The following is an 8365-nucleotide window of genomic DNA, read 5'->3' on the forward strand; positions in this document are numbered from 1 at the left end:
AACCCTTATTTTCCTTATGCTGACCTTAATTTAGGTTTTTATTTATTCAAATCTGCAATAAATCCCATAAAAGACCAATAAATGGAGTGAGCCATGCCATTAACGGTGTATCTTTTTGTCAATACTTAACAAACATACTAATAACATCTCTAAACAGACTTGTCCAAGTTCGATCCCTTCATCTTTCTGAGTGAAATTCCAAGATGAGTCGAGCCAATTCCATGGCATGATGAATAATTGATTATTGTATTCTGTGATTCATAGATGAAGTATCTGCTCAGTGGCATAGCTTTCGCTCTAGTGGGCCGGCAACAGGAAATAAACAAGTGATAATGGGAATTTAATAGCTCAGAAGCAGACGAGTGTCTCCATCTGAATTAAAAGCGCTTCCACTTCCACATTTACTTTATTTAAAATACTGTCTTATTTAGCAGTTCCCCAAGCAGAAGAAACCCCCACCTGGCTGCAGGGTTGCATACACAATGCAGTAACACACAATATCACATGTTAACAGGTGTCATGATCCACGATTGACATGATTAACACATAGAACACGTCCAAAACAACATGTAAATCTCAGGAGATGAGCTTGTGTTGAGGTGACGCCCAAAGCAAAGGTCACCTTCAACACAGAGACAGAACCCGTAGGTCATCTCGTTCGCATCTAATCTGTTTATCCGTTTCACAGTTGTCTGTTCTCTCCCATTCCAACACTTCCACGTCATCTCTACTCCCACATGGTTTCATCAAACATAGGTTACATGTTCATTCAAGTCTTCAGCTACAGTAAACACAAGAACGCAAGGCTTCGGGTTAGTCGGTCAATTAATTAAACCTTCATTAGAAAGTTCAACCATTTTTGAAAGGAATGGTTAATCATTCTGGGAAATGTCATGTCTGGGATCTCATGATGCTACCTCCAGGAAATGGTTTACTTTTAGCCTTGCATAAGAACTGCAAACTGTCAAATTTTAACAATACCTGCCAAGGTTATCAGCTTCAGTTTTCCATGTGACGAACAAATCCTCACATTCATCTCCTAGACACGTGCAAAATGGTCTGTATGTTGAGTATTATTAAGTTAAAGTTTGTGGATGTGATCAGACTATAAAATAAAAAAAATTGCAATAGGTATAATATGCACTTTGTAATAATCTAAACCACTGAATTTAAGGTTAAATAGTCTGTGCTAATGTGGGTTACATATGGACATATTATTAAAGGCATCACCTTCCTGGACTTCACCGGGCAGCATATTTTAAGCCCCACTTAAGGTCATAGATTCATCCTTGGCCCACAAATAATTCCTGTTTTGGTTTTCAGCCCGTGTGTATGTGGCTGCAGATACTGTATCTCTACAGAATTTTTAAAAAACAGTTTACATCCCTTTTCTATCAATGTACTGTGCTCTGTGGCTTTCGGGTTGATGCCTTTAGAGAAAATATATTAAGAGGAAGTTCTGTAACATTTTGTTTAAGTAATTTCTTGAAGATATAAAATACAAAAATAATGCTGACAAATTGAACATTTTGCCTTAAAGACCTTTGGGTAGAAACAGACACTACCTTGTTTTCAGAACGGCTGAAGGACTAAACGCTCAAACACTCATGCACAGTATTTCATGGGCAAAACCAAAGGCACAGTAGAGTTTTAACAGTGTTGTCTGCAAACATTTGCTAACCAGTTACAAGATGGGTTGCTAATCTACAGGATGTGTTACACTTGAAAAACACCACAAGCTATTCTAACTTATTAAGTTATGGTATAATGGCTACCTGGCTGTCCAGTTATTTCATAAAGGGGTCTGTGAATCAGATTCACTGTGGTGGAAAACAAAGAGATAAAAGGACATACAAAGACTTAAGATATTTTGAGGAATTTGGATCCTTTGTGCAGTTACTAGCATATGTATCTAAACAGCAGGATTTTGTGAAAAACACAATATTATACATGATATTGAGGGAATCAACCCTCAAAACTGTAAAATGCCCAATACAAGTCCTGTGTATATACAGTATTTACATATTTAATGGTATTTGCACACAATATTTAGGTTTTACAGTCATGCAAATGTTATTAAAACCGGCCTTCAATCTGAGCGACTGAATGTGAAAATCTTTTGAAAACATATATTTTTTTAAAGTCAAGCTCTTCAAAAGTGAATCAATACACTGACATTTTCACTAGTCATACCACACATTCCTTTACAAGGCGTTTAACTCTTGCAGCAAAAGCATGTGCTGATTTTTATGACATTTGCATAATGTCTATGTCTCCAGCTATGACCCCATCACCCACAAAGCACAGCAGCAAACATAAGGTTATGCAGACCACACATTCAACCACAGGAGTTTCCTACGTCAATTTAGAATCAGTGAATGAAAATCCCTCGAAACATCAACCGAGTTCTTCAGAAATTCAAATTTTGTCCTTTCACTGGGGCGAGAATGGGCACAAGATTGCATGCTGGCAGACACAAGATTGCTTTGACGATTATGGGCTTGATCCGTCATGTGAGAACTCTGGGCCAAAGTAGAGCCTCTGGGAAACCTATAGGCTTAGATCGCTGCAGGCTGCTGCTTAATGAAGTGGCAACAAGGGGAGGTCCCATTAGAGCCGCACAGAGATAGAGCTGTGTGTGACCTCAATAGCAGAGAGAGACACATATAATGTATGGTACAGCAAAGGTTTTTGTAGGCAAAGACAAAAAATATGTGATACAATAAAGCAAAAAGACTAAGATGAACAAGCAACACAGCAGAACATACTTGGAATATATTGTACTTTTTGAAATATGTTCTAGAAAACAAATGGCAGCATGAACAGCAAAGTCGACAGGAGCTTGTGAGTCAATGTGAGAAACAGTTCTTTTGGCAGGGTCACACAGAAGACTACTCATCTCTCAATGTGTTAATCTATAACCAACTTCTGCTTTCGCGCCTTCATATCTAGACTTTCTGTCTCTGTCAGTCTCATAAACAGTTCTTCACACCTGTGTGTGCTCATGCACGTACTTGGCGTCTAATGTCTCTATGGGTGCTGCAGGAGATCAGCAGAGCAGCTGAAGAAGTGCTGCAAAGCTTTTGTATGTGTGTGAGAGGGTTTGCAAACAGGAGGAAGTGGAGCCGCCGCAGAGACACTTTCAAATAGTGTTTAAATATAAAGGCCATTTTCATGGCTCTGTCACCACCAGACATTCAGCTTCACACATGAACTCAATACTGCCATAACTTCTAATTTCAGCATGTGGGTTAGGGTTGTCATAGTGATACGACACAGTCTTGATGGTACTGCAGATGTATTTGAAGATCTTGTGAGCGATATTGGGCCAAGCAAATAGATTATTTTGGTCGTCTGCTTCACCTAAAGCAGATTTAGAGATTGCGTTAGCGAGGCGGCATTAGCTCAGCTTTCTAGAAACTCTTCAATTATGCAAGACTGGAATACATTAGAGATAAAATTAGATTTTCCACCCCTGTCTACTTTGAACGGCATTTGCCGTGTGGATTTTCTGTTAGAATCACCCGTTAATGCAGGATTTATCGAATTTGTGACAGACAAAATGCAGACACACAAAACATAAGAGTTGCGTTTACTCACTGAGGTTGACGGAAATCTCTGACTGTGATCTCGTAGCTCTGAATCAAGCACAGCAGTCTGCAGCCTGAAATGTTGAAGCATACAAACAACTGTATTCCAATGTTAATGGACAAGTGGCTTTTGTACGACCTTCATAAGGAGCTTTGGGTAGAAAAGTCCACCGCAAGCAGTTTTGACAAGCACAGGCACCAGATCCAAACCCTGAAGGATAAAGTAATATCAGTGGTCATATGGACTTCAGATTCAGATTCAGCAGATAAAGCAGACAGAAACTGTTGCAGGAAACTACCTTATGTCACACAGTAGTTTGTGAGTGATACCAACCAAAACCACCAGCCTCTGTGGTGTGCCTGCTGTGCCACAGTGATGACGTGTTTCATTAAAAGTGAAATGGTTTTGCCAGCAAAACATCCCCTGACAGTGCTGTAGTATCGGCTCAAAACCTTTGTAGTCTGAAGCAGTCTTTATGTGGTAAAAGGTTTGAACTGATTTCGAAGAAACAATGTGAGCTAATGTGTTTGCTTCCCATTTATCGGAAATGATTGGATGTTTACGGTCAACCTTTGAAAATCTGCAAAATAAATCTGCAGGAGACTTAAGTTTGTGAATGGGCAGAAAATATTTGACTGTAAGCATAAAAACTGTGAACAAATTTTGAGTGATGAGGTGACCTAACAACTCTGTTAAGTACTAACTAACTGGAGGTGGTTCGCTGGAAAGGCTGGTTTTCACTGACAGTATTATTTATGGGTTTAATAAAAGCTTAGACCAAAAGGCTCTCCGTGATAAAGGCTGGTAATTATTATTTATAAATTTATATATTAGCTAATTCGTTGCTATTGATGGTCGCACATGTAGTTTATTTTTTGTTCTAACATTTAGCAGATGTAGTAAATAGTAATATATATGTATCGTAATATATAAAGTGATATAAGTCATGTAGTGAAGGAGAATCGTGATAAACACTTTAAACACTATAAGCTTGTTAAAAGCAGAAGTTTCACATCATAGAGACACGCTGGTGACTCCACCAGCTGTAATTGCACTATAACATATAATAAGTAAGTAAATAATAAGTAAGTAAATAATAATACGTTGACTTTACTTAAAAACACATGCAAACTCATAGCCTAAAAATAGGTAAAGTAAACTTAAGATGGTGAGATAGAAATCATTTATTGTGTTTTAACGATGTAAGCACTTAATGTATTTTACTGTGGTCAACTTCAATTTAAAAAAACAATATTGACCAAACACATAGACTTAATATACTATACTAATAAAGTTCAGTTACATAGCTAGATGAGGGTCTACTGAGGTAAGCAGAGGAACTGTATGACTTCACTGGTTCATCATCACTGGCTCTATTCATTCTATTCAAGCATGTTGAAAGGACAGGACCGAACATGCACATAACTTAATAGTGCAAAACGCTCTTAAAGGCAACTTTAAACTATTTGGTAGACGATAAGAATTATGGCCGTGCACCAAGTAATAAATGTGATGAAAAACGTTGCCTCAGAACATTCAAGGAAGCTCAGCTCGGAAATTCCGATAAATCACTTACTTATTAATGAAACCAGGGTGTTGCCTTAACCATACGTGTATACATGGAAACAAGCTCAGTAAATGATTGGTTAGCGCTAATCTCTGACATCAACAGCACAAAGTAACCTGAGCTGTGTCACTTGACTATCATGTGACTGGCCTCTGAGGCGATGGCGGACAACAATACTCGACTAACAGAGAGACCTGAGGGAGCCACAGCTGCCGGGTCACAGGCGACGAGTGAGAACTAGTGGGAGAGTTTAGTTATGGAGGCAAGCTGAGAGAAACTGAGATAACATTATTAACTGAGCCATTTACACCATTCTTATCATCGTAGTAAAATTAGTAATCAAATGAATGCGCATTTCTCCAACCTCAAATATAGCGCAGAAAAGATTTATTGATATATCAATATGGCTTGTTTTATCACGTTAAATTATGAGCATGATAACATCTAAAGTGAGCTTCTGTACAGGCCAAACTGAACAGGCTGTATGGAGGAAAGGACCCAATTCTCCGTTGGATTCACAGGATCCTGGTGTGTTTGGTCATGATTCATCCCCCTTTTAAAAATCCCTTGGTTCTTTGTGATGATCCACTTCAGCGCATCACATTAGTTGAGTAGTGCTTAACCACACAGTGGCTCTTTTATTTCATTTTAACTCTCACAGACTCGCTCAACACACCCACTGCTGCAGAAAACATTAGAACAGCAAACCGAGATACAGCAGCTGATCAAATATTCCAACATTCAGCCTTGAGTCTTGGGTTTCTGCACTGTACCACCAATAGTAAACCCATGACAAAGAAATGCTTTTATCTAAATGAAGAAAACAGTACGTCTGTGCTGAGCACCTCTTTTCTATCTAGTAAAGCAAATCCTCATTTAGCATGTAACATCCTGACTATAATGACCACCCCCAATGTGAGGAAAATGGAGAGGCTGCATATTCTTTTTATAGCTTTTACAACTTTGTACACGTAACCACTGACTTCTAAGCACTTGGCAGGGGCTCAGGGGGGTAACAAAGCAGCTCCAGCTGCCACATCTTTCAGCAGATGCAGCCAGAGGCAGGATTGGCTACAGGCAGATGTCGTAATCCTGTGTGGATGTGAAACAGGGGAGGGAGAGGACACACATCCAGCAGGCGTCTGCTGCAGGTGGCTTACTGACACTCTTTGTTATTTCATGTGTTAAAGCGGGAGCTTCGCACCCGGCTCTCTCTCTCACCACAGAGGTTTCTGCTTTCCTGCCGCCTGTCTGTCAAGTGACGGGTCTTTTTCACTGACTGAATAGTTTCTCTACCGGGAAATAATTTTTCAAATGATGAAAAGATGACATTTTCTCGTCATAAGGAGGAAGTGAGATTGAGGGCAACAATATAGCACAAACGTAAAGCTGGCAGGATGTTGAAGTCATTTCTTACAACCAGTCCACATGTTAAGGACCACACTCAAATTTTTATTGAAATCAAGCCAAATTTCAAGGTTAAGTTATTTAAGGGGAACTGAAATGGCACTAGGGGCATTTCCTTATTCTAACAGTGCCCTTGAGTCATTCCAGTGAAGTGGAACAGTCACAACTTGATTCCTTTCAATAAAATTTCTGAGAAATGTTTACGTCCTCAGGGTAAACGAAAGCAAACACACAACCCTTATACACACTATTCCTGTGTGATGCCTCCATGCTTACCTGTAAAAGGGACAGAATTAGAGAAAATGTTTTCAACCTTAATGTTTGCAATCAAATCTGAAAGTTTATAAACCAAAAATTGGTTGTTACTCTGCGAATACGAAGATGGGAATTTGGCATATTAAGTCAATTTAACTAATTTAACTTATTTAGAATTTGTATTATTTAGCTTTAAGACATTTCTTTGGTTATTTATTATCATCATCATTACTATATGTCAGCAATTTATGACTCCTCCTGTGAAATTGCTGTTATAGAAACGGAATGATTAACAATATAACACAGGTGTAACCATATATTCCTATTTAGGGAAAAATATGATCTTTATAAATTGTCGTTTTATTTGAATAAGTTCTCTCAACAAATCTGTAAATAGTGTTTGCTGTTTTCAACGTGGAAATCCTACCGAGCTCAACGTGTCCTCATTAGGTTTTGAACACTTTTATAAACTTTTATTTTAGCACTCAGGTAAATTTTAAAACATTTGTATAAAACTGTTGCTAAACGTTGTATAACCTGATGTAAGAAATAGTTTGTGTGTATCATTACATATTATTACAGCTATGTTATTTCATCTTATCAAATAATTATTTACCAGTTATGGCTGATAACTGGCTGATATGGTTTCATTGGAAAAGTGGACAAAAACATGAAAACAACGTCTGTATCTGTTTACAAATGTGTTATAATGTGTTGTATGTTCCACACAGTATATGCAGTTATATCACATATCTTTCGGCAGTTAAATTTATCTAGTGTCATCCACAGCAGAGATTACATACCAGTGGTTTTATCCTGTGACTTCAGTGCTTCCCGTCCATGTGATCTGATGTAAACTCAGGAAATAGGACTGAAGCTATGTTTTTGTATGTGGGAGTTATAATTATTACATGAGCTCAGTTATCTCATGTGACTGGTAAGTCTGAAATTTCACTTCTTTTAATTTTCCCCACAACTAAATTCCCCTCCTTGTGATGACTTTGCACAAATGTGACACTTAGTTTTTTGTGTTTACTAAACTACTTTATATACGGTTTAGATGAATGGCCTCCTAAGTGATGCTTAGCTGTCAACCAGTGTTTAATATTGTATGCCTTTTATACATTTTTATACAACATTTGAAACTCTTGGGAATTTTACAAAGATTTGTATGAAATGCTTTATATTCAAATGCAAGAAATGATTTGTGTATCACTACATATTATTAGATGTTTTCTCTTATTATAACTAACTAAACACCAGTTATGGGTGCTTTATAGGAAAAGTTCATCTCCAGAATAAGAGTTCTCCTGATGACTTCGCACAAACGTGATATTTAATCAACTCAAGCTTAAGTGTATTTGTAAGGCTGGTAGTTTTGATAAATCATGAAGTGGTTATTATGACACAGTGCAGTTCACAGAGGTTGTAAACTGTGCAGAGATGGGAAGAACCATCCTTCTTATCAAATTCCAGCAGTGGCCCCCGCAAGACTAATCCTGCCCTGGCACAGCTGCAGGCCCTCTGGCGCACACATCCAACATC

General features: G+C 38.2%; 1 protein-coding gene across 1 annotated transcript in view; it reads right to left on the bottom strand.

Annotated features, from left to right (window-relative positions):
• The window catches only part of st3gal3b (ST3 beta-galactoside alpha-2,3-sialyltransferase 3b), a 53283-nt gene extending 45625 nt beyond the window's left edge, over positions 1-7658 (bottom strand). The window contains exons 1-2 of the mRNA XM_035171085.2: positions 7624-7658; positions 3601-3664 (exon numbers count right to left, since the gene is read on the bottom strand). The gene's annotated coding sequence lies outside the window, so the exon portion shown is untranslated. The remainder of the gene's footprint in view (positions 1-3600; positions 3665-7623) is intronic.
• Between the last annotated feature and the right edge of the window lie 707 nt (positions 7659-8365).

The sequence above is a fragment of the Hippoglossus stenolepis genome, chromosome 11 (genome assembly GCF_022539355.2).
Source record: "Hippoglossus stenolepis isolate QCI-W04-F060 chromosome 11, HSTE1.2, whole genome shotgun sequence".
Classification (NCBI taxonomy): Eukaryota; Metazoa; Chordata; class Actinopteri; order Pleuronectiformes; family Pleuronectidae; genus Hippoglossus; species Hippoglossus stenolepis.